Source organism: Eptatretus burgeri, chromosome 9 (genome assembly GCF_056783735.1).
Source record: "Eptatretus burgeri isolate ZD-2024b chromosome 9, Ebu_testis_v1, whole genome shotgun sequence".
Lineage (NCBI taxonomy): Eukaryota > Metazoa > Chordata > Myxini > Myxiniformes > Myxinidae > Eptatretus > Eptatretus burgeri.
The window spans coordinates 37,271,570-37,295,714 of NC_140969.1; the positions used below are offsets into that span (position 1 = coordinate 37,271,570).

Here is a 24,145-nt window from a genome sequence, read left to right on the forward strand (position 1 = left end):
GATATGTCTCACCTTTGTCACTCCCTGAATGTGAAACAATTGCACATTATACTGTACAGTGTACATCCATGCTTTCCACAGGCAATCAGGAACTCCCCTTGACATCACATGATTACCACCGTTAATATTACGGGAAAATTCACCGTTAAATTTACCGTTTTGTTTGACTTTTTTTGTCACATAAGCTTTCTAAGTGAAAGATTTGATAACGGTCATGTCTTGCGATTCTCGTGACTTAATAACATTTGAGCTTAGTTTCACTTAAACTAATTCCCAACGGTATTCTGATTAAGTTTTGGGACAGGTGTACAATAATTAATTGAGATTTGTTGTAAGTTGCTGGCATTGATCTCAACCATTTCACTACACCATCAAGTTCCTCACCACGTGCATCATCATCATAATGTAATGGGCGTAAGCCTGGAACTTCTAACACACTTTTCTCTGAACATATTCTGTTCAAACTTCCGAAATCTTCACATTATGTGTTCCATGTATTTACGCAGGTGATAGCGGGTTCAAAAAAATCGAATATAGATAGCATTTTCAAAGAGGGAATTGATGACGTCACAATCGGCAGCGTTTGGTGGCAAACCGACGGCCGGGTCCCCGACGACGTGCTTTACTTAATTAACTAAATCCATGAGTTCAGGACGTTTGTTCAACTCAGAATTTACGACTTTTATCCTGCCATGTTGTTACTCTGTTGATGGAGGTAATATAGAAATGATGAATATGTCAAATTGTTCGTGTTACTCATCCGGCACGATGTGTCGAGGCCAACAATCTAAAGTGACCGGTCTCAAACGTTACCATGGAAACACAGACACGTCACCAATATGAACCGAGCAGTTGAATGCGGCGCAAAACATCCAAAGAAACTACCGTAACCGAGTATTGTGATCTGTCCTGTCCCCCATACCCGTCGTAGTATCTGCTAGTGATACATAATCTTCTCAAAGTGCCTGTTTACCGGTATTACTTGTGGGGGGGGGGAGGGGGGTTTCGTCATCCAGGAAACTACTGCCCTTATTTCAGAATTCAGAGAGTATGAACTCATGCAATTTATGAACTCTTGCTATTGTGTATGTGTTGAGTTAAGGGTAAGAAGGGCAATGCAATGTGGCTAATTTTTGATAAATATTAAATGAAAAGTTAGTTTTTCAATCATTATTATCGCATGGAGCCTGTTTTGTTAGTATTTGGTTAAACAGCTTAAATTTACCGCTCTAACCGCTCTAATCCGGGCCACAACTGGTTCCGTGATTCGGGCTGTGCGAGTGTCTTCTTAGGAGTAACCACATGAGTGTGCCCTGAAAGATGGTCGTGACCACGAGCATGTGATATTCAGTGTCAAGATTGGGATAAGAGGATGCTAAGCACTCTGTAGATGATGGTGAAGGGAGGACAGTTTCCCCTCAGACTCAATTGCTTCAAATAATAGTTGTTTTGAAAAGCATCAATGAACAAAACACAGGAATTCTAACGTTACAATGAACTTCCTGCTTTAGTCGCACTCTGTGAAAGACACAGAAATACACATTGTAAAAAGCAGTGTCAGCTTCTACACTGCGAACCCGCAGTTGGGGGGAATTCACTCATGGGGCAAATATGCTGTGAGTCTGGAGATACATTTGCTTTCCGAAGGGTAGGCTGGCAGTGTCAAAGAAAGGCTTCTGCAACCTATGTAGGCCGACTATCCCACTGATATCGCAGGGGTGGTTTTGTCTCTTTCACAGACTGCAACTGAAGCTGAAAGTTCCATTGTAACACGAATGTCAATTATTTCCTGGCTTCAAATCAAAACCCTAGTAAACTGTGAAATGGATGCATGGCAGCTGCCACCTATTGGTCAAGACGGTTGCACCAAATGCTGTTGTGCCACAAGGGTTCTACCGTCACTAACCAATTTAAGAGGTGCTATTTGATATTATTTCCGCATTCGCACACACCCTTTCTCTTTGTAATGAGCAAGAATTCAACAACAAAACTATGTTGTAAAATGTTTGGTGTACAAGTATGGTATCAGCCTTTGTGGAGTTGACCTCGTGAACGCATCTCTTGTGCAGCGTATTGCCTCCATTTAGTCAATTGCAGTTTGGTCAGAGTAAAAACGTTGTAATCCCTGTAGTTCATCTTGCTTGAATGTCGAATAAAATCATGTCTATTGCTTCTTTAAAATAGAAAATTCTAATGTTTATGCAGGAGCTTGTGCATAATATGCCAAATGCAAGACTGTGACTCTGGGAGACATTTACGAGGTTGACACAAGAAAGACAAAAAAAAAAATCAACAAAGTATATGGGATTTGAACATTGCAACTTGTATTCAAGTCTGTGTGATGGAGAAGCCAAGTGAAGAACAATGGCATTAGGGTACAAAATAGGGCACAAAATAGCAAGGGAGTGCAGGGAATAAAACATGGGCCTATTTCAGGTCACATATGGACCAAAACATGGGTCTCACTCACAACTCAGTGAGTGAGCACTCAGTCATGACGCTCAAACCATTTTTGCTATACATTCCACCAAGGCTATTATTGGTGGTTTCTAGAAAACACGTACACAAGGTCTGAGGCAGGCAGGTTCTGCAGCCCATCATTTTCACTTTAACTACCAGGAGTGCAACGAGAACATTTTATGGTTCACACAATTTGGCCTCGATGTAAGGAACTGCAGCCCACTCTTGTAAATAGTGCTGTGGGAACTCTAACATCCATGGACAGATGGGACAGCTGGACTGCCATCCCAGTTGAGGGGAGGCACCTCATTGGCTACACCCAACACCAACCCCGAGCTATAGACCTGTCATTCCAAACAAGAGTTTGAACCAATGCAATCAGAAATCAATCCAAACTGTCGACTGCAGATCGGACCGAATAAATACGTGTCACTTTTGGTACCTGGAATAAATATACTTGGCAGCATCCTTTTCACAATAAGCAATCCATGCAATATTACAGCTACAAAAGCCTCCATTTCAGAGTGCGAGGGAAGTTAAAGTTGGAGCACACTTTTTATTTGTAGATAATGTAAAAATTATCGTTTTTTCTGTTGAAATATTGTGCAATTGTCTACCCAGAGCATGTTATTCCAGAATCAACATCAATGCTGGTCAAAGCATTCTTATAGAACCTCTGGGTGGCAATAAGTTTCCGATTGATGATGACATCAAAGCCCTTTGACCTGAAATGGTCATGTAGCCATCACAAATATTTCAATGCAGATGTCATGTCATCAGCGTGCAACCACATCGATGGGACAAGCTTGTACATGGAATGGTCTCACTGCAAGGGTAGGAATAGTAGTCAGTGAATAGTTTAAAATTGAGGGGTTTTTTTTGAATACGCAACATTGTTGAAGCTTGTGGAAGAGCTCGAGCAGAATGGAATGGAGCAAAATTGAAACGGGGGAAACAATGGGGGTGATCAAGCTGTACGCAAGCTGAAACATAACAAGAAAAGGAAGGGGAAAACAGAGATGAAACAGAAATGGAACAAACCACCTGACAAACTTACAAGGAAAGAGGTGAGTGAGGGGGGAGGGGGATCACAATAACCTGGTAAAGCAGACTTCTTGAGAATGGGATCATTTGGGGGTAGAACATTTTATGAGTGTGGATGGGGGATGGTATGAACCTGAGATAGTGGGGAACAGCTGTCTTGAAGCCCTGGAAGGAAGAATGGGACTGAACAGATTGGGGAAGTTGGTTCCACAGGTGAGAGAAAAGAGAAACCAATGAGTGGAGGTGAGCAGTGAGCCTGGATTTTGGAGCTTAACAAGAAGAGGATTACTCACTCTACACAAACAAAGGAGGGGCAGGTTAAAGAGAGGACAGAGGGTGCAAGACCAAAAAGGTGGTAGAAAGCAGAGAGGACACCGACCTCTCCACAATGAAAAAGCAACAGACCGAGACACTCAGCTTCATCATGGGATATCCCAATGATTTTGAAGGCCTTGCTTTCCAAAGCATCAAGAAAGACAAGGAGTGAGGCAGGGACACCAGCCTAAAGGGGATAGTAGTACTCCATTAAGCTGTGAATGAAGCCCTTGTAGGTTATCAACGGTTCAAATTGGCCAAGGAACGATCTTGCATGACGGAGGATGCCTTTGAGGCAATTGGATTTGGAGGCCATCTTGGAAATATGGTCTGCCCATGAAAGATCATGGCTGATGGCGAGGCTCAAACTTTTGAATCATAGAACGTCTTCAAGTGGTTTGTTTAGGAAGTCGATGGGAGAGTTTGCCAGAAGGGACTTTCAGAAAGACAGGGTTTGTGTGTGGGATTTGTTTGGGTTGAAAGACATATTCTAAGTTTTGGATCAGCTCCTGATTCTATCAAGGTCTACAGAGGGAAGAGGCTGTAGCCCGTCTGTCTGAAGGATGAAAATGATACGACAGAGGGCGGATTCATCAGCAAACAGATATGCAGGATTTTCCAGGAAATCAGAAACATCCTCGATGAAGATGAGGAATAAGAATGGGCCTTGGGGGCACACCAGCCTTGACAGTGAGAGGAGATGAGAGGATCCTTTTATGAGCTACATGCAGACGACAGGAATGGAGGAAGACATTGAGTCATTCGAGAAGGTGGCCTTGGATGCCTAAAGCAGAGTTTGAAGATCAAGTCAGTGTGCCAGACTGTATCAAATGCGAGGGTAGGATAGGTATAGGGAGTAAGAGGTTGGGTATACAACATTTAGAAGGAAACAAATTTTTATAGGCATTTGGCCCTCTCATGAGGGTTCCACTGTGTTCCAGCACTTATACGAGCCTTGACTTTGTACCAAAACACTTGTGCAAAATATATTGTTGCGGAAACGGCTTCTAGAGGTTAAGATTATATAACTTAGCAAGTGCGAGTTATTTCCAAAGTGCATGTTTTCCGTAATCGTAAGGTAATTGAATTGTGATATCGGATTATACATAGATATTTGTTCTATCAGCTCAGACTGGTTCAGTTGTTGGCCAGGCGGGGTCCAAGCAGACATGAGCGGGGTCCAAGCGGACATGAGCGGGGTTCCGAGTTATGGTGTGCACTAAGCCCCCTGACAGGGGCTATGGAGCATTGGCTCCAAACGGAACTTTTGCGGCACCAGAGCAGGCTGCAATGGGTATTTCAATCCTGTATTTCAGTCCCACAATGGGTACCTCTTCTGGTCTTTCTCTTGTGGTGGCCTTGGAACCTGTTGAGGATTACTTTGAGAAGAACCATCCGCTTGTACGATACACAGTGTTTATTTCAGTTTAAATGAATTGTTGTATGAAGTGTTCTCGCGTCCCTTGTTCTCCCTTCCCCATTTATCAAATACACACTTGAATTCACAGGGTTTATAACTTTGAGTTATTTTGAGTCAACATGATCAGTAAAACTGTTCAGTTTTATAAGTTCTCTAAAGTGTAAAGAACAGATTTGGCAGGATGGTGAGTATCCACTTTAAACTTCTCACCCATCGAGCACAACTGTTGGTGGTATACGCCTTGGGGTTTCCTTCCCTCTCGTGTACGTATGTTGTTTGTGGGCCAAACCCGTCTCGTTCTCTAATGACTGCAATCCAAGATTTGCACTTCACGCGAGTATGAACGATCATACCGGCCGGTTACCAATCAAATGAATCATTGTCAGTTGGGGTCTGTGACTTCTGAGTGAAGTTGCAGTGACCACATGAACAGCGGAACGTTTTTGAAACTTGTATTTCAAATGAACAGATTCAAAGTCAAATGAGGAAGTTCACAATTACATATAATGTCCACTACAATTCCTGCATCGAGTTGTTTCCACCCAGTGTCTCTGTCCTGACTCAACTTGCACATGTTCACCTCGTCCTCTGTGGCTGTCGAACCATCAGGTTCTGTCGCGCTGTTCTCTCTCGTACGCTGGCCCATTCAGGATGATTCAAGAACTCAAAGGAATTCTTTCCCGATACACAATCTTAATGAGTTTTAATCAACCTGATTGTAATCGGCTCCATGCGTTAACAACCACTCTGGACATTAACACCTCATTCACCCATCAGTTAAATCGAGCACGAGGATGATTGAAACATGTCTCGTCACATGTCACCTGTCTCTCTACACCTCCCTCTTGCGAGTTTACATAGTATTACAGAACAATCCCATGCCTTCCAGCGAATGCAATTCTCGTCCAGACTGGAACTTTCATCTCAGAATGTTCTAGCGTCTTCACCAATCTCACCAGAAGTTTACAGCACAATACTGCCATTCACAGTCAAAATTATGTCATTACATCAAGCAGTTTATCACAAGTCACCTGTTCATCCTACAACAACTTATAACATGTAACCGTCAATTTTAGTCATTAATGCATTGGTATTTAATAATGCTTATCCACAAATACCACAACATTTAGCTTTTAACTGACAAAGATGAACCGCTCTTGTTGCCATTTTGAGTGGCTTGGTGGAGAGAAACGACCGGGGAATTGCTCGGACGACTGAGATGCCTTAAGGCAAATTCAGGTCTTTGATCTGGCCCGGGGTGTCCAGGCTGTTTTGCCAACATGTCCACTGTAACAGCATTGTGTAAAACTTCCTGTACAGGAGAGGCCAGGTGAGGAATCGGGCACAAAAGGCACCGGGAAAGGACTTTGTGCTTTAAAAGGAACGATGAACCCAGGCCATTTGGCCAGAAGTTAGCTGTGGAGCTCTTCTTAGGGGTGGAATACTTTTGTGATGGGCTGCCCCACAGTGCAGGATGGCCCAAGAGATGGCGTGGCCCACTGACAGTGGACAGCCAAAGAGAAGACCTGCCCTGCATTACGGCGGTCCTGGAGGTAAAAAGGCCATGTTCGTGCATGTGCGCGCGAGATGGCAATTGGTACGGATGAGAACAACATCCCTTCCTTTTGCTGCTGCTACATCACCCTCGGAGGAACACTGCTTACAGAGAGTGAACAGCTCACCACCACTCCTCGTTACCATTATCCTACCATGAGCAGCACTTCGTCCTGTGACACACAACCTGCATGACAACACCACCTACAGCATCATCGGCTTGTTCTTCCTCAAGTCCTCACCTCATCCCCTTTATAGTGGTTTGGTCTTGTATTTTGGTACTTCCACATTATTTTGGCACCTCCACTTTATCCCTCTTTACTATTTGGCTTAGCTGTCACTCCGGTTTTATTTCCCTTGTACAATACGTTTGCATCTTTCCTTCCCTCATTGTCTGTCTTGGTGCACCAGATCTCTCCGGGTTTTGCTTTTCCCATCCCCGTGTTGGTATCATTTTCCATACCAATAAAAGGCAATGTGTATGAGTGTGTGTGTGTGTGTGTGTGTGTGTGTGTGTGTGTGTGTGTGTGTGTGTGTGTGTGTGTGTGTGTGTGTGTGTGTGTGTGTGTGTGTGTGTGCATGTGTCATTGATTGGTATCTCCAAATACTTGTTTCAGAATGTGGAATGGAGTCTTCCCAGGGCAGGCTCAAAGCATCCACCTTCATTTCAGTAAGGGGTCACGATTCATGGACGAAGCTGGGAAGTTTTCTTTTCTCAAAATTTTGTGCTGAGGGCTCTCTTTCAGATCATCGCTGAGCTCAGGTCAGCTTCCAACTGCAGTTCATTTGTAATAATATTCCCAGGGATGGTTTTTAGCTCACCTGTAAAGGAGTACCGGGGAGCTAATGGGATGGTGCGTCGTCTGTCCATCCACAAATACTTGCAACTTCTTCTCAGAAACTACACGTACAATTTCAATGACATTTGATCACATCCTTCATCACCTGTGATGGCATTAAAAAAAACGGGGTCTGAAGGGGTCGACAGAGGGAGTTTATGGGGGGAGGGGAGCGGGTTACCTCCCCAAAGAGGTATTTTCTTTCTTCTTAAACGATACACACAATTCTGATGAAACTTCACGACAACCTTCATCACCCATAATGTACCAAAGTTTGTTCATGACATTAGAAAAATCTGCTCGAAGGGGATTTAAGGCGGGTTACCAACAGCAGAGTTGAAGGCCGATATAGAGGGAACCTTGGACAAACAATGGGAGTGGGGAGGAATGGAGGACGAGAGAGGATGCATGGGGTGGACAAGATGGATACAGAAGGAAAAAAACAAGGAGGGAAAATTGGAAGGAGGAGGGACATGGGTGTGGTTAACGAGGGTAGAAAAGATCATGGTTTTGGATTGGGGACAATCTAAGATGGTGGTGAACAGCTGTCTTGAAGATTGAATAGGATGTAGAAGTTGATTCCACAGGTGGGAAAAAGAGGAACAAATGAGTGGAGGTGAGCAGTGATCCTGGATTTAGGTAGTTCCACCAGAATGGGGATGATGGTGGACTGTGTGTGCTCTGCAGAAACCTGGGGGGAACAAAGAACAGAAAGAGCAGAGGATGCATGACCAGAAAGTTGGTGGTGGAAGACAGAGACCACCGACCTGTCTGCGATGGTGAAGTGATATGCTCATAGACTCAGCTTCATCATGGGAGATTCTAATAAAGTTAAAGGCCTTGGTTTCCACAGCGTCAAGCTGAAAAAGATGTAAAATAACAGTGAGATGGAAAATATTACTGATCGTAAAAGAACGCAGGGTTAATTTGAAAAACATCGTTCTGGTCATTTATAGAGGTCTCTGGACCTCCAGCTCAGAGCCGGGTACCTGATGTGACAATAGCTTGCATTACCTGGGCACCTGATGTGACAATAGCTTGCATTACCTGGGCACCTGATGTGACAATAGCTTGCATTACCTGGGCACTTGATGTGACAATAGCTTGCATTACCTGGGCACCTGATGTGACAATAGCTTGTATTACCTGGACACCTAATGTGACAATAGCTTGCATTACCTGGGCACCTGATGTGACAATAGCTTGCATTACCTAGGCACCTGATGTGACAATAGCTTGCATTACCTGGGCACCTGATGTGACAGTTTATTTCTAACAATAACAATCATAGACCAATCCTTTATTTTTGGAGCGAATCCTCTTAAAGTTTGGAATCGAGGTACTTTGAGCGAATAAACCCATCAGATCCCTCTTTCATCTTTTTCCTTTATGATCCTCTTCCGTCCCACCCACCCCCAAATCTGATTTCAAGGAGTCAAAGGTGAAACACAAAGAAAATATGTGTTGCCTTGCCATTCCCTTTTATTTGAGTCAGCAGAGACGAAATGTGGCACAAATGAAAGTTCAAACAGCCCTTACAGGGAAGCGGAGAAACGTTTTTAATTAGAATCCTTTTCAGGATCTTGCAGAGGTTAAAGGCCAAAATTTATGGAAAAATGAAGACTTTATTTATTATACAATCCCTCTTAGTTAAATCCACACTAAAAATCATGTCAAAATTAGACAAACATGAGCAAAATGATGCTTCACCACAGCTCTTACAAAAACGTGGGCAGATATCGGTGTGGTGTCTTCTTTGCAATATTATAGGGGTTAAAGGTCAAAAAATTCTCCTGATAATTAAGATTTACAGGCTGCTGATCCTTTATATTTCAACAAATCCAGAGAAGACTTGGCACGAAAACACCTTGGCAATGTTGATGCAATTTGTTAGTGTCAGAGATGTTCGTGCTCCTCGAGACTAAAGCAAGTAAACATTGGTCTGGTGTCTTCCTTTTGAATTGACAGGGGTCAAAGTGGATGGGGAGTGGGGTAGGTGGGGGATGGGGGGTGCAGACTGAGACTGCATTCACTTGCAAATGTTGGCGATTCTCGTTGGAATTTAATTTTTCATCATTCCATAATTTATAGCCTGTGTGTTTGAAATCTCCCATTGTAGTTGTGCATTGTATTTTCTTGCTTTTTCACCCTGTTATCTGAAATGTAAACTTAGCCATGAACCTTGCTTTGTATGTAATGAGACCACAAGCACAAAATAAGGCATTACCAGTGTTTCTGACACTAGGATTTGTTAAGCATCATTACGCAGCCACGCATAGAATGTCTGTTTAATGGTACCAGGCCAAAAAATTCATGTTTATAGTGGAAATATCACTTGAACCTATGCCAGAGAAAGCAATCTTTACATTTGTTTTGATGTTTTAAAATAATTTCAAGAATAGCACCCAATTGTCATCATCATCATAATTGTTAATTAGTCAACCGTGTGACGGGAAAAGCACAGAGCACCCATTAAAAATACAGTTACTTTAGCTTCGATCCGTTTTGCCTTAATCACAGCTGCCGAGCCATCTCATTGAATACAGCAAGCACAATGGGTCGATCCACTTCAAATATTTGTCAAACTCCAAAATTTGAATTCCAGAAGAAAATAAAAAAACATTGCAAAAACCACATTGTTTGACAAACATTTTGGTGACGAAGACTATTCAGCACACAAATTGCTGTAATCCATGGCTCTCCAGGAAGCAGGGTCCAACTGCACATGATACATGTGCAGCTTGCTGGGAGGATAGACAAGTAACGTACTGATTGTGTTGCACGAACACAAGGTAGCTGAAAAACATACCCATTGGTTGGAAAGTTGCATCAGCCTCTTTCGATGAAGATAGAAGGCATTGGGCTGAAGTACTGACACTAAGAGATAGGCAGTATTGGTGAGAATTAGATTTGCCTTACAAAATAATAAGAGTTGGACTGAGTTTGTTGTGAGAGGCAGGTTTGTCGAAATGAGATTACTCATCACAGAGCTGGTCATAGTTTGGAGATCAGTGTACATTACAAAGTTGAATGCAAGGGCAGTGGTGGGTGGTGTGAAACCACTACTACCGGACCATCCTGCTTCCAACCTTCATCATTTGCTTGTTCTGGTTTAGCTGTCACGACAGTTGATTGCAATGCCGTAGCTGCTAACCATAGTTTGTTCTTCTTCTCCCCTCATTTCCAATACTATTCCCTGGAAACAGGGGCTGTACAATATACAACGCATGCCACTGCCAAGGACATTTACAAGCCTGACACCATTTGTAAGCCTGCCACTAGACTTGTACAGTTAGTACTTACGATGCTTGGATACATGTCACGTTCACGAAAGAGAAAGCTTTGTTTGTTTCATTCTACTTTTATCTCATTTTGGTTTTGCTTTTTGAATTTTATAGTTATAAAAAAAGTCTCCTTTTTTTTGTAATCAGGCATATTATGGTTCGATTATCTTATTCTGTTCGGCATAATTTATTCTGCCATCTCAGGTATGCAATTCGCTCCATTATTGGGACTGAGGAACCACTTTGGGGGTGAAGTAGAGCCTGGAATTGCAGGACTTTCAAAATGGCGTATGAATGCAAATGAGGAATTTCGCGCATGCGCTGTGTGTGCGTTTTCAGTGACACACTTCCTTCAGTGCAGGCGCTTTCAACCTGCCATTGCTGGGGCAAAATCTGCAAGTCAAATAATCTTTTAACATAATTTTCAGCATTAAAAACAAAGAGTGGCGATTTCAAAATGGTAAACCATAGTTGTGTCCCTGGATGTAAATCAGACGCACGAGAATGTCAGAAATACGAGAAATATCCATAGATGCGAGGGATCGAGTCCCGACCATTTCCTGTTAATACAAGCGAGCACCACCAGCTGTCTGTCTGTCTGTCTGTCTGTCTGTCTGTCTGTCTGTCTGTCTCTCTCTCTCTCTCTCTCTCTCTCTCTCTCTCTCTCTCTCTCTCTCTCTCTCTCTCTCTCTCTCTCTCTCTCTCTCTCTCTCTCTCTCTCTCGCAAAAATCTAGTATAATTTCTCTTGTGGCCCCGGAGCCAAACAAAAATATATTTATTACTACTTTCACAGCTTCCACTCCACCCACCACCCCAACATGGTTAATCGTAAACATTATCATTTTAAAAGTTCATTTTGAACTTTCAGTTCATCTATATATTACTAAAACTCTCATCTTGTGTATATATATATATATATATATATATATATATATATATATATATATATATATATATATATGAATGTATGTTCCCGAAATACAGCCAAAACGGTACACGATAGTGCAAACATTTTCAGCCCACCTTACTCACCATTCACCTGCGTGTGCAGTCTTAAGTTTCGTTTAAATCCGGCAACAAAAAAAATTATTAAAAAATCAATTCCCGATTCAGTCAAGTACTCTTGGGGGAGAATTTGATCAAGGCAAACAACCTCAGCGGTATAGTTCGCTGGAGCTATTTTTTTTTCTTGAAATGATTTTTTTCATCAACCGCTGTCACAATGGGAACCCAATGGGTTCATGGGTCATCCAGTTAAAATTAAATTCATTAAAAAGTTCATTTAAAGTTCAGCCACAGATATGATATTCCCATCATTGTTAACAATCACCAAAACCAGCCAGTGTCTCCCCTCAGGTAAATCTGCCTGATACAACTCGCTCGCACGAGAATAACAGCTGCCACAAGATTTGTGCATTTTCACGCCATGAAGATGCCGATAACCTTTGTTGGTAGCCATTACTTTGTTTGTAATGATGCACAGAATCATCTTTTCAGGTGCAGGTGTCTATTAAATAAATAACCAAACCTGCCATGATCACAAGAGGTGCACTCACATGGTTTAAAATCCACTCACTGGCAGCGACAATCGAGAGTTTGAGTGGCACACACCATCCACACTCATTAGGACCTTGCACCGATCTACATCATCTGGGGTCTGCATTATGGGTAGCTGTAAGATCTCAGTCCTGTCGGTGAGTTGAGAAAGTTCTCCAACTCCTCCTTTGTGCAGAGGCACACCCCTTTCTCTCAGGTACTTTTCCAAGTATTTTTGACTTCTTTTAGAAGCTTTGTGATCCATTTACCTAGCAATCATTATCTCGTATGCACCACATAGTTTAGCGTGCCCTGATGACCGCTGTTGCTAGAGAGTTTCTGCGCATGCGTGGAAAGCATTCTGGGGCAGATTGAATTCTTTTGAAAGTCCCATAGATTCGTTTTCTAAACCAAATCAGTCACGTGACTGATTTGGTTAATATTTTTGACTGTCCAAATTAAAAGGGCTCCGCAATTGGTTGGAACCGTTTTTCACTCACTTTCGCATTTGTGCTACGTGTGGCTATAAACCATTCTCAATTTACAATGCACACGGATGGTTAATTTTGTATTAACGCATGTGATTCCCATCACCTGTTCACCCATTCCCTCTCTGATTGGTGGTGGGGGAAGTTGAATGGTTTTGTCATCATCGTAATGCATATATGGAGTATGCTCAGCAGGGTTCATTATTTGCATTGGCAGGGATGATGGATAAAGAGGATGAGATGTGGTGAACAGTGGTGAGAGGATGGGATTAGCTTGGGCTATGTGATCCATCTGCATGTGTATGTTCCTTGGATGCAAAAATCAAGCCCAACGGCATGTTTTGACCAATTGGTTTGTCCTCTCCATCGGAAGAAATGTCACACCACAAATTGTTCACAAGAAACTTGCTTCTAACTCGTGATTGAATCGTGATGTGAATTTGTGGTTAATGTATTCAGCATGTGTGCATCCAAAAATTAAATGTTTAAACACTTAATGAGAAAGCTCAAGGTGGAGATTATACATAGCAAATACTGGACATGGACATTCGGAAGCTTCAGTCCAAGTTAAATTACTGTAATTACAAGGACCACAGACAAATTAACACAGGATATAGGATTCCAATGGGAAACCCAAACAAGCCAATCCACAGTAATGTAAACCAATATCAATTTGAATTACGGACCTATTTCTTCATTTAGTGAAATTACCATCCATCCATCCATCCATCCGGACAATACTCTGTGCAGAGCGTTGGTGCTGCTGAAGCAGACTCCTTCGCTATTGGACACAATCCTGGATGGGTTGCCACTCCGACACAGTACACCAGCATGCTGGCACTCATTTTGCCGACCTTGAAAAGATGACAGGCAGAGTCAACCCCACCTGGTATTAATTCAACAGAAAAGTGGGGTTTGAACTCAGGATCATAGGATCCAAAGCCCACTATACCCGAACCATTGAGCCAACACCAGGCATATAGTGAAGTTACACTTACCTCGTAAATCAAGGCAATGTAAAAGAAAAAAAAAGAAAAAAAGTAACGGTACGTTCAAAGTACACTGCCACCATGCCAAATAAATAAATAACAAATCCTCCAGCGCGCGACATTGTCGGGGCACCTTAGGCGCCCGGCGATGCCGCTGTGCAGCACATGGAGACGGAATTGGGAGGAAGTGGTGTACACTAATTGATTGATGAATTTCATAATTAAAATAAAGAAATAATAATCGTAAAATAATTAATTTCTTAATCAATTGGTTAATGGCATACCTAAACCACCACTGCTTCATCCGAATCTGTAACTATTTGAAAATAATTAATTAATCGAATAATGAATCATTAATAGATTAATTATTGATTCATCAAGAAATCAAAAATCCTCTTTATAGCCAAATCACTTGGTCACCGTCGTGTCCAAATATCAGCTTCCTAGCTCAAAAGGTGCCATGAGATATTGTCCTGGTGAGAAAGAAAATAAGTAATTAATAAATCGATATAATAATTAAGTAATAAATTAATTGATTAATCAATAAATAAAAAAATAGCCCTTTTGCTAAAAAACATCTTCACTTCTGTCACCAAATTTCAACTTCCTCGCCAAAGGATGGCTGAGATATTGGCCGGACCAACAAGAAAACAAACAACCGGAGTAAAAACTGAGTACTCCCTTCCTTCGGCACCCGGCGATGACGTCTTGCATCACCTGGATATGGAATTGGAAGGACAACACCAAACATTCTTAACGCACATGTAAAAGTATCTGTGACGATCCTAATATGGTACTATGTACATGATTCTGCATGTGATACATGCACAAGCTCTTATTTGAGCTTTCCCTTTCAAACTTGCAAATTTGAATCTGAATTTAGCTTGGAATTGCCTTTGAAGATGGTTGAAAAAAAAAATCTGTATTCCAACCACTCTCACCAGGAGGTAGATAGAATATGCATTCTTCAAATGAAGAATGAGTAGTCAAAAATCCATTTCAAGCAAGGTTGGTTGTTCTGCTATTATTTTATTGTTGTCCAACTGACAAACGATGCACAACCTCAGATTCGGAGGTCAACTATATGCTTAACACTTAACATAGATAGCTTTTGACTCTTCTTGCTGGAAAGGATTTACTGTCAATTCTGCTCCTGCTATTTTTGCATCCAATAAAGATAAAATTTAACTTGAAGAATCTTTATTATTTTCTTGCAAAAAAACGTTTAACACTTTGTTAAAAGTTGAACAGCCTTATTGGATGCTTGAACACACACGTTTGTTAACTCTATTTGTTTGTGTTTCTTAGTGGGCTGCCTTCAGCTACACGGAGCAGTCTGGATTTTTTCGGAAAACCTATTGAAATTGTCATTCATAGAAAATTATTTGCTGCTTAATTAGTGGATCACGCTGTGTGGAGCTGTCTTCCTCAAGACTATTTGGACGGAGATGTAGAACATGGGTTGAAGCAGTCTGCACACACTGTAGCTGGAGCACTCAGGTGAGCAGACAGAACTTAAAGTTTGTCCTTGTGTCGACATCTTTGCGTGATCATCAGAGAGCAAAAGTTGTCTTCATCTCACATTATCTTCAAAACATGGCATCAACAGAGTGGGTGTTTGTGACTATCATGCAGGGGGGGATACGTGCCAGTTCGTCAGTCAAGCTCTATCTCTCTAATACGACATGAGGTTAGGAGCTTCCAATTTACCACGTGATTCACCATTGCCTAGCTAGTGACAAGAGTTAAGTTTAGTAAGTACAAAAGTAGGATCTTGAAAAGAAGAGCTCTTTTGAAAAGAGCCTACTCTCTTCAAAATACCGTCGGATATTTAATTTCAACTAGTGAATGCTCCAGGGTTTCGCTATAATAGTATATCTGCTAATGATTCATCATGGTAATTCAGTTTGGTCATTTTTGGGGGTAGAATGCTGGCAGCAGTGCTTAAAACCATCTAAATTCATCAATAATTAAGAAAAATGATGTTGCCAGTTTTTCTATGAATATCTAAGGTGGCCATCTTGGAGTCTGAACTTAATGTAACCTCTTTGGGAGTTTCTGCGCAGACACCATTAATGGGAGCAATTTAATTACTGACCAAATGTTCATTGTCATAGTTAAAGAGATCATTGCTTAAAATGTTCAAGACAGCATCCTATCAACAGAACAACTTGGCAAGGAAGCTTATAAAAAGCTTGTGGAAGAATGCATGGTAGGAAATGGAAGCCTGCGCGACAAGATGACCAAGGTTGAGCTGCTTGCATGAAATGCAGCGGCAAAGGCCATAAAACAGAAAAGTTGGATCTGAGAGCCTAACATTAAAGGTGACAACACCTCTTTGCCAGATTATTGGTTTTTGCAAGGACATCCCATGAAAATGTTGACCTGGAAGAAATTATTGACATACATGAGTTTGTGTATAGAAATAGGACCACTTGACCTGTAGCTTAACTGGGCCCTGGCCTAATGTTGTAACCCAAATTCGGGAGCATTCTGACTGATGTGTCAGGAGAAGAAGACTTTTGAAGAAATTTACTAAGTAAGCCATTTTGACCCACTTAAAGTCAAGTGACTTGAATGAGCTTTGCAATCCCCGTTACCAGTCATGAGCGGAATGTTGCTGCCAAATTTCAGCCAGATCAGCTCGGTGGTTTGGCCGGAGAAGTCAAAATAGGAGACGGAGGGGCAGACGGTGCATGATGACAATACCTTCTCTGGAATTTCAATTCCAGATAAGCTAAAAACCAAGTACTGATGGAACCTGATGGATATGCCGCATACATTCACCCAGCTCATCTCAAAAGCAAGGTAATGCTTTTGGTGGATCTTGGGCAGGTGGACTGTAACATAACTGAGGCATATGCACACGTCACAGATGATGATGACGGCTCACAGATCTGTCTTGTCATTGATGGAATGACAGGAGTGCAGCAATCGATGGCAGTCAAGAACTGTGAAGACCTTCCTGCAGAGTATGTCAAACTTATTAACTCAAAAACTTTCGACTTTAACCAAGTGTGAGCTATATTTGGTAACTACACCAAACTGGCTTCACTCAAGGAAGGTACAATGGAACGGTGCAGAGGAAAAGCAAAGGTGATCAAAACTCTTCACATGATAATTTCTTGTGACCATCCCTACCTTGTTTACATACTTTTGGCATACCATCCCTCCATAATTTTGCTCTTTTTTAATTTTTAATGTTTTTTTATTACTTGTATATATACTGATATTTTGAAAAGTTTAAAAACCTTAGCGTTTCATGGATTATCTTAGCTCATTCCAAGAACATTTTGAACGCCCCTTATAGTCTTTGAAAGTGCTGGCAGTAATAAAACAAAAGGCTTGCGGGTATTTCGGAAATTAACAATACAAAAACGACAATCACTATCGCAGTTGAATGAGTCATAGAATTAGCCCTTCTCGATCCCCCTTACCCTCCCCCCCCAACCCCATCACTCCTTTCCCTCCCACCCAACCCATCTCCAGACTGAAGATAAACCATATCCTTGTGCATTCCCTACAATAACGAGACGTTTTTCATTGTCAACGTGACATTTCTTGATAATAAGTTATGTATTTTAAAATTCCAAATTCATCTCGTCCTGTTGCCACTGTAAACACGATTAACTCGAACCGCACTCGGTAGGGCACATACCTCCGTCGGCTTGTTCTCGCCACTTACCCAACTCATCCACCAAGTTTTGTTGTCATCTATTCACAACTTTTTTGAAACATCGTTTTTGGCCCGATCTCTCAATGGTTAATAACCACTGAATTTTTTTTTTCAAAGTTCTCGTACCCGGATCCAGATCTTCACCAAAATCGAATCAATTTGCCCTTGTCACGCTCCCAACCTGTCCAACAAATTTCGGCTGAATCCGTCCATAACCATTTGAGATATCTTGCTCACAGACGGACAAACATACAAGCAGAGTGAAAACATAGCACCAGTCCACCTTTGGTGGTGGTGGTGGTGGTGGTGGTGGTGGTGGTGGTGGAGGTAATGAAATTATTGCACAACGAAATAAATGAAAGCACCAAAATATATTGGATGATGATAACCGAATGATGGGATCGTGTTGTCACTTAACACCATTAGAGTTGTGTCATTGAACTCAGTCTGGAGCAAAACTGTCTCTACAAGTATGTCTAGAGCTGAATGAGAACCTGGAAGGAACACTATCAAGTCCATTGAACCTCAGCACAGGTGAGTGTCTGGCTCTATTCACCCTCGCGAATGCATATGGACGACACGTTCAATCTGCTGGTTGAATCTTTACTGAGGAGCTTTAGTACTGCCGATTCAGTATTCCTGTGTAGTCAGGGCAGGGATTGGAAATTTGGCCAGGCGATCGGCGCACAATGGTCTACCCTTTTGAAAGACACCGTGGGATCTCAAACTTCCAGCAGTGAATACTAGCATGCAGGAGAGGAGATCTGGCTTAATTAACATCACCTTTGAAGGATGGCGTACACGTTGAGAGAAAACATCAGGATGACAGGGTGTGGTGGGGTGGGGGAATCAAAACCCAGACGTGACAGCTCAAAGGCGAGTGCCCTCCCCCTGACTCATCCTGTCCGGTTTTATGGCTGACTGGATTCATTTGAGGCTAGCCCAACGGACTGCTTCAAATTCTGGGGCTCACGTCAAATGACTTCGAGCAGGGGTAATTGCATGACATTTCCACAATGGCACCCTCACAGTGTTCCACTCAAAACAGCGAATGGACAAGGTGCGACGTGACTTGATGAAGTCTGTTGCTGTACGAAGTCGGTAGCAGTATACAATGTTGAACAGGAAATCATATAAAATTAATAGGCAGTGGAAAAAAACGACATTGAACACAACGTCATACTTGATATTTATATCACAACAAACTTCATTATCACCATCAGACAATATTACCTCCGGCACCGAAGGTGGACTTAGGTTGTGGATTCGCTGATGTTTGTCCGTTTGTCTATCTGTGAGCAGGATATCTCAAAACGTTATGTATGGATTTGGACAAAACTTGGGGGACAGGTTTGGCGTGCGACAAGGACAAATTGATTCGATTTTGGTGAGCATCCGGATGCAGATCCAGCCTATCAGTGAGATACAAAACATAAACTGTTCAGCCTGGCAGAGGTATGCACTCCACCGAGTACCATTCTCTTTATAATATGTATTTTCTTCTATTTCTATTTGCAACACGTGTATGATTTACCATCTTCGACCTGCAAGCTATTTTAAAATATAGAGGACCAATGGTCCTGTAGATCACCTGGCTGGTTGCCAAAAGTGGAGTGATCGATGGATCAGGGTAAACATAAGAGTTGGATTTAGAATACACGTTAGGTTAGGTAGTGTTGACATGATGTTCACAGTGGTGCAACTCCTTGCTGTCTATGAGCCAATTCGTTTTTGAGATTTTGCCCACTTTTGGTATGATTATGTCACTTCCTGTTGTGTCAAAGTTAGCCCTATGTGATAAGGTACAATTCCAAGGTGTCTATAATTCATATTTTTCGAGATATTTCCTCCTTTCTGTATTATGACATCACTGGCGACCATATTATATTGTGTTTATTGTGTTATTTTAATTTTTGCATTGATCGGTTTAGCAGTATTTAGAGAAGATGAATTTTAAAGGTTTTCCTTTGATCCTATATGGCTTCGAGACCACGTGACCAATGACGTCATTGTTAAAAAAAATTATATTTCTTACGTGTAGTCGATCACATATGTAAAGTTTCGTATCTGACAGTTAAGCGGTTTCAGAGAAGAATGTTTTTAAAGGTTTTCCTGTAATCCAAAATGGTGGTCAAACGAGATTGAAATTCAAGTACTTTTGGGACCTTTAAACCTTGTGATGACCTATGCAGAGATATAGGGATTAGAGGCCCATGGGGACTGAAAGGCCTGATAACACGATTGTATTGTGAACACTATGTAGGATGAGCAGGTCCTGAATTAATGAAAAATGTTCCATTAATTTTTGTCCACTGAGAGCACCCTGAAAAACTTTTATACCCTAAAGGGGTGTAAAAGGATCTTAGTGTCGAAAGTGATCAAAAGGGTCGAAAAGGTCTAAAGGGTGTAAAGGTTTAAATGAGTCTTAAAAGGGCTAAAAAGGTCTTAAAATCTTTGAAGGGTCTTCAGGTCTAAATGATCTATTGGGGTTTAAAGCATCTTAAGCGGTCTAAAGGTCTAAATAGTCTTTGGGATCTAAGGGGTCTCAAGGTTAAATTTCAATTGTAGTTAGGGTCCAACATGTCTAAAGGGTCTTAAAATGGCTAAAAAGGGTCTTAAAAAGTCCAAAGGGTTTAACGGGTCAAAAGGTCTTAAAGTTTAAGGGGTCTTTGCATTATAACCGAACTAGAGGGTCAAAAGTGTCGAAGCAGGTCTTTATGTTCTTCAGGGTCTAATAGTTTAAAGGGTCGATGAGGTCCAAAGATCCAAAGGGTACATTCCAATAGTAGTTGGGTGTCTAAAGATCTAAAATGTCCAAAGCATCCTAAAAGAACTAAAAGCATAAAATAACTAAGAGGGACAAAAAATAAAAAGGACTAAAAGGATTGTCCCCTCTCTGCCCCTCCCCTACCCAACTCCGTCCTCCCTCCCCCTTTCTTTAATGAGGGCATTAATGACATTAAGAAGTTAAAATTTAATGAAGAGGTTAAATTAGATTACGATTAAGAGAAAATATATATGTGTATATATATATATATATATATATATATATATATATATATATATATATATATATATATATATATATATATATATATATATATATATATATTATGAGGTTAAAATCCCGGGCATAGTGGCGTGCACCTGTAATCCGGCGACACTTAGGCTTGGGTTGGAGGATCGGTTGAGGACGGGGGCTCTGCACTGGGCTGTGCTATGAGAGGGTGTACGGCAGCCTGGAATCATGGCGAAACCCAATCCTTATCCCTGTGTCGTAAGAGGCGACCAGGGTTGCGTCAGGAAGGGCATCCGGCATAAAACCTATGCCAAATCAGTATGTGGATCGTAACGGATGATCCGCTGTGGCGACCCCTAACGGGAGCAGCCGAAAGACGAACAATATATTAAGAGGTTAAAATGAAATAACGACAAAACATCATTTTTAAATTTAATTCCAATCCTGTGAGATGACGGAATCTCATGATATAAGATGGACTGACAAACACAGATTACATTAGAAGTTAACTAATTAATAATTTCACCACTTGGATGGAAATTGAAAAAAGGGCAACATTGGTTTTTGCACATCGACATCAATCATCATGCCAAGTTTCAAAACTCTCTGTTGAGCCACCTCGGATGAGTAGGGAAAAATGAAAAAATGATAATGGACCCATTGGCTGGCTGACTGAACGACATCGTGATGGCTTTAACAGCTCACCTGGACTCCATCGTAGGCAAGCTAACAATACTTAGTGATGTCCTAAGGTTATCACAAACACATTTAGAACATTATGAGTGGGCTGGCAGGGTAGCCTAGAGCTACAAGTATGAACAGTTGCATCTGACCTATCCAGCTAGGGTTTGAATCTCGGCCAGGGTATATACTGTCACCTTGGTGTTTCAAAGTGGAGGATGTGTCTACTGGCACTGGTCGTTTGGTGGATGGTAAATATCACATGTGTCTCTCACAAAGAGGAGGCGAATCATAGCTGGCACTCTGAACAAATTACAAATTCCTACCACCTTCAATTTAATGTCAGGCCTGGCCAGCTGGTCCATGAAAGACTTGTTTAAATACATTCCCTAGCCATTCCCACAATGTGTGAGTGTATACAGTGCCGTCAGAAAGCATTCACATCCCTCGACTTTTGTCACATTTTGTTGTTTCAGCCTGAATTTAAAATGGATGAAATTTAAAGTTTTTTTTGTCACCGATCGACACAAAAATACTGCCATAATGACAAAATGAAAACAAGTATTTAGAAATGTCTTGCGTCAATAAGTAATTAACCCCCTGAGTCAATACCTTGTTGAAGCGCCTTTGGCAGTGATTACAGCTTCGAGTCTTCTTTGGTATGTCTGTATCAACTTTGCAAATCAGGATTTGGGGATTTTTTCCCATTCTTCCTTGTAGATTTTCTCAGGCTCTGTTAAATTGGATGGAGAGTGTCGGGGAACAGCAATCTTCAAGTCTTTCTACAGATTCTCAATGGGATTCAAGTCTGTGCTTTGGTTGAGCCACTCAAGGACTTTCACATTCTTGTTCTGAAGCCGTTCCAGTGTTGCTTTGGCTGTATGCTTGGGGTCATTGTCCTGTTGAAACGTAAATCTTTGACACAGTCTGAGGTCTTTTGCACTCTGAAGCAGATTCTCCTCAAGCATTTGCTGTATTTGGCTCCATTCATTGTTCCCTCTATCCTTACAAGTTTCCCAGTCACTGCCGCTGAAAAGCATCCCCATAGCATGATGCTGCCACCACCATGCTTCACGGTAGTGATGGCGTTGGATGGGTAACGCTAGACAACAACAATTTTGCTACTGTGGTGAAAACATATGTTCTAGACTAAATCGTGTATGCGGATTCTGAATATGAAGTCGGAATTTTCTCAGCACGTCAGGATGTTGAGTTATACAAATGGTTTAATTGTAGTAGCTTGCCCTGGTGGGTGATTTCGAGTGATCATAAATTATTATTTTTTGTAATTTTGGTTTCAATTATAGCAATACAACTGTTGTAGAATATTATTTCTCATAAAAAGAGCTTTAGAATCCACTTTAAATTATTAAAAACGGATGAAAACTTGACTAAGCTATCAATTTTTAAGTTAAATTTCCCACACGGCATTACCATTTTGCGTGCCGCTTCCTTGCTGAGAGAAGTTAATAACTTGATACTAAAATGTTTAAATTCAATGTATATATTTTAACAATGATCAACTTTGGAATTCGTATTGTGCAAATAGTATCTATATATTTTCAGGTTATAACTTAACATATTTTTCTGCATATTTTCAGGTTAGGCATGTTACGACAGGAATCATGAATAGGTGAGGCTGTGTGAATCACCCTGATAACTTTTGTTATATCTGGGAAATACACTCCACATAGCCAGCACCAAGAGCCTTACCAAAAGGGTGAAAGCTGCTTACAAGTATCATTTTGAATGTGAAGTTGGAGACCAAGACAAGAGCTGGGCACCTCATGTTTGCTGCACAGTGTGGAGCTCAGGCTTACACGGTGGTTGAGTGGCAAAAGGAAAGTAAGGGAATGCCTTTTGCTGTGACAATGATATGGCGTGAGCCAACGAATAATCACTCTGACTGCTACTTTGGTATGACAAATATTGCTGGTTTCTCAACGAAAAACAAGTCAAAAATTGTATATCCCGATTGTCAGTCTGCTCTGCAGCCAGTCCCCCATGACTTGGATTCTCCTGCGCCAGCTCCACCAGAAGCTGCTGCATATTAAAGCAATGACAACTCTGATGGTGCTATGGGTGATATGGATGAACTGTACGAACCTGAGTCTGAAGAAAAGAAGCCACACTTGCTAAATCAAGAAGAATTAAACGATCTGGTGAGAGACCTGTCATTGTCAAAGGAGAAGGTTGAAGCATTGGGCTCCAGACGACAGCAATGGAATCTCCCAGAGGAAGGAACCAAAATTTCCCACTTCCATGATCGCCACACATGGAAATCCTTTGATAACTGATTAATTACTCAAATCATAAGTGGAACATTTGCCATGATCTAAAAGTGATGTCTCTCCTCCTAGGACTGCAGCTGGGGTACACAAAATACATGTGTTTATTGTGCCTGTGGAACAGCCGTGATGACAGCAATCATTATGTTGTAAAAGACTGGCCTGAAAGGCATGGACACAGTTGGCAGGTGCAATGTGCATCATGAGCCATCATTGGTAGACCCACAAAAAGTTCACCTTCCACTGCTTCACATCAAACTTGGCCTGATGAAAAACTTTGTAAAGGCAATGGATCACGACGATAATGGCTTCCCATATCTCAGGGAGAAGTCTGGTGCAGAGAAAACTGATGCTAAACTCAAAGCAGGCATTTTCGTTGGGCCCCAGATCCGAGAACTGATGCGTGATCTCGATTTCAAAACTAAACTGCACCCACTTGAGTTTGCAGCATGGGAAGCATTTGTGTTGATTGTGCAGAACTTTCTTGGGAACCATAGAGCTGAACAGTATGCAGAATTGGTGGACAACATGCTAAAGGCCTATCAGCAAAT

The 24,145-nt window shown here is 41.6% G+C and overlaps 1 protein-coding gene across 1 annotated transcript in view; it reads right to left on the reverse strand.

The window, feature by feature from the left end:
• Positions 1–5,725: 5,725 nt before the first annotated feature.
• LOC147019919 (uncharacterized) overlaps positions 5,726–24,145 on the reverse strand; it is a 110,146-nt gene continuing 91,726 nt past the window's right edge. Inside the window, exon 2 of the transcript XR_015061573.1 lies at positions 5,726–8,323. The gene's annotated coding sequence lies outside the window, so the exon portion shown is untranslated. The remainder of the gene's footprint in view (positions 8,324–24,145) is intronic.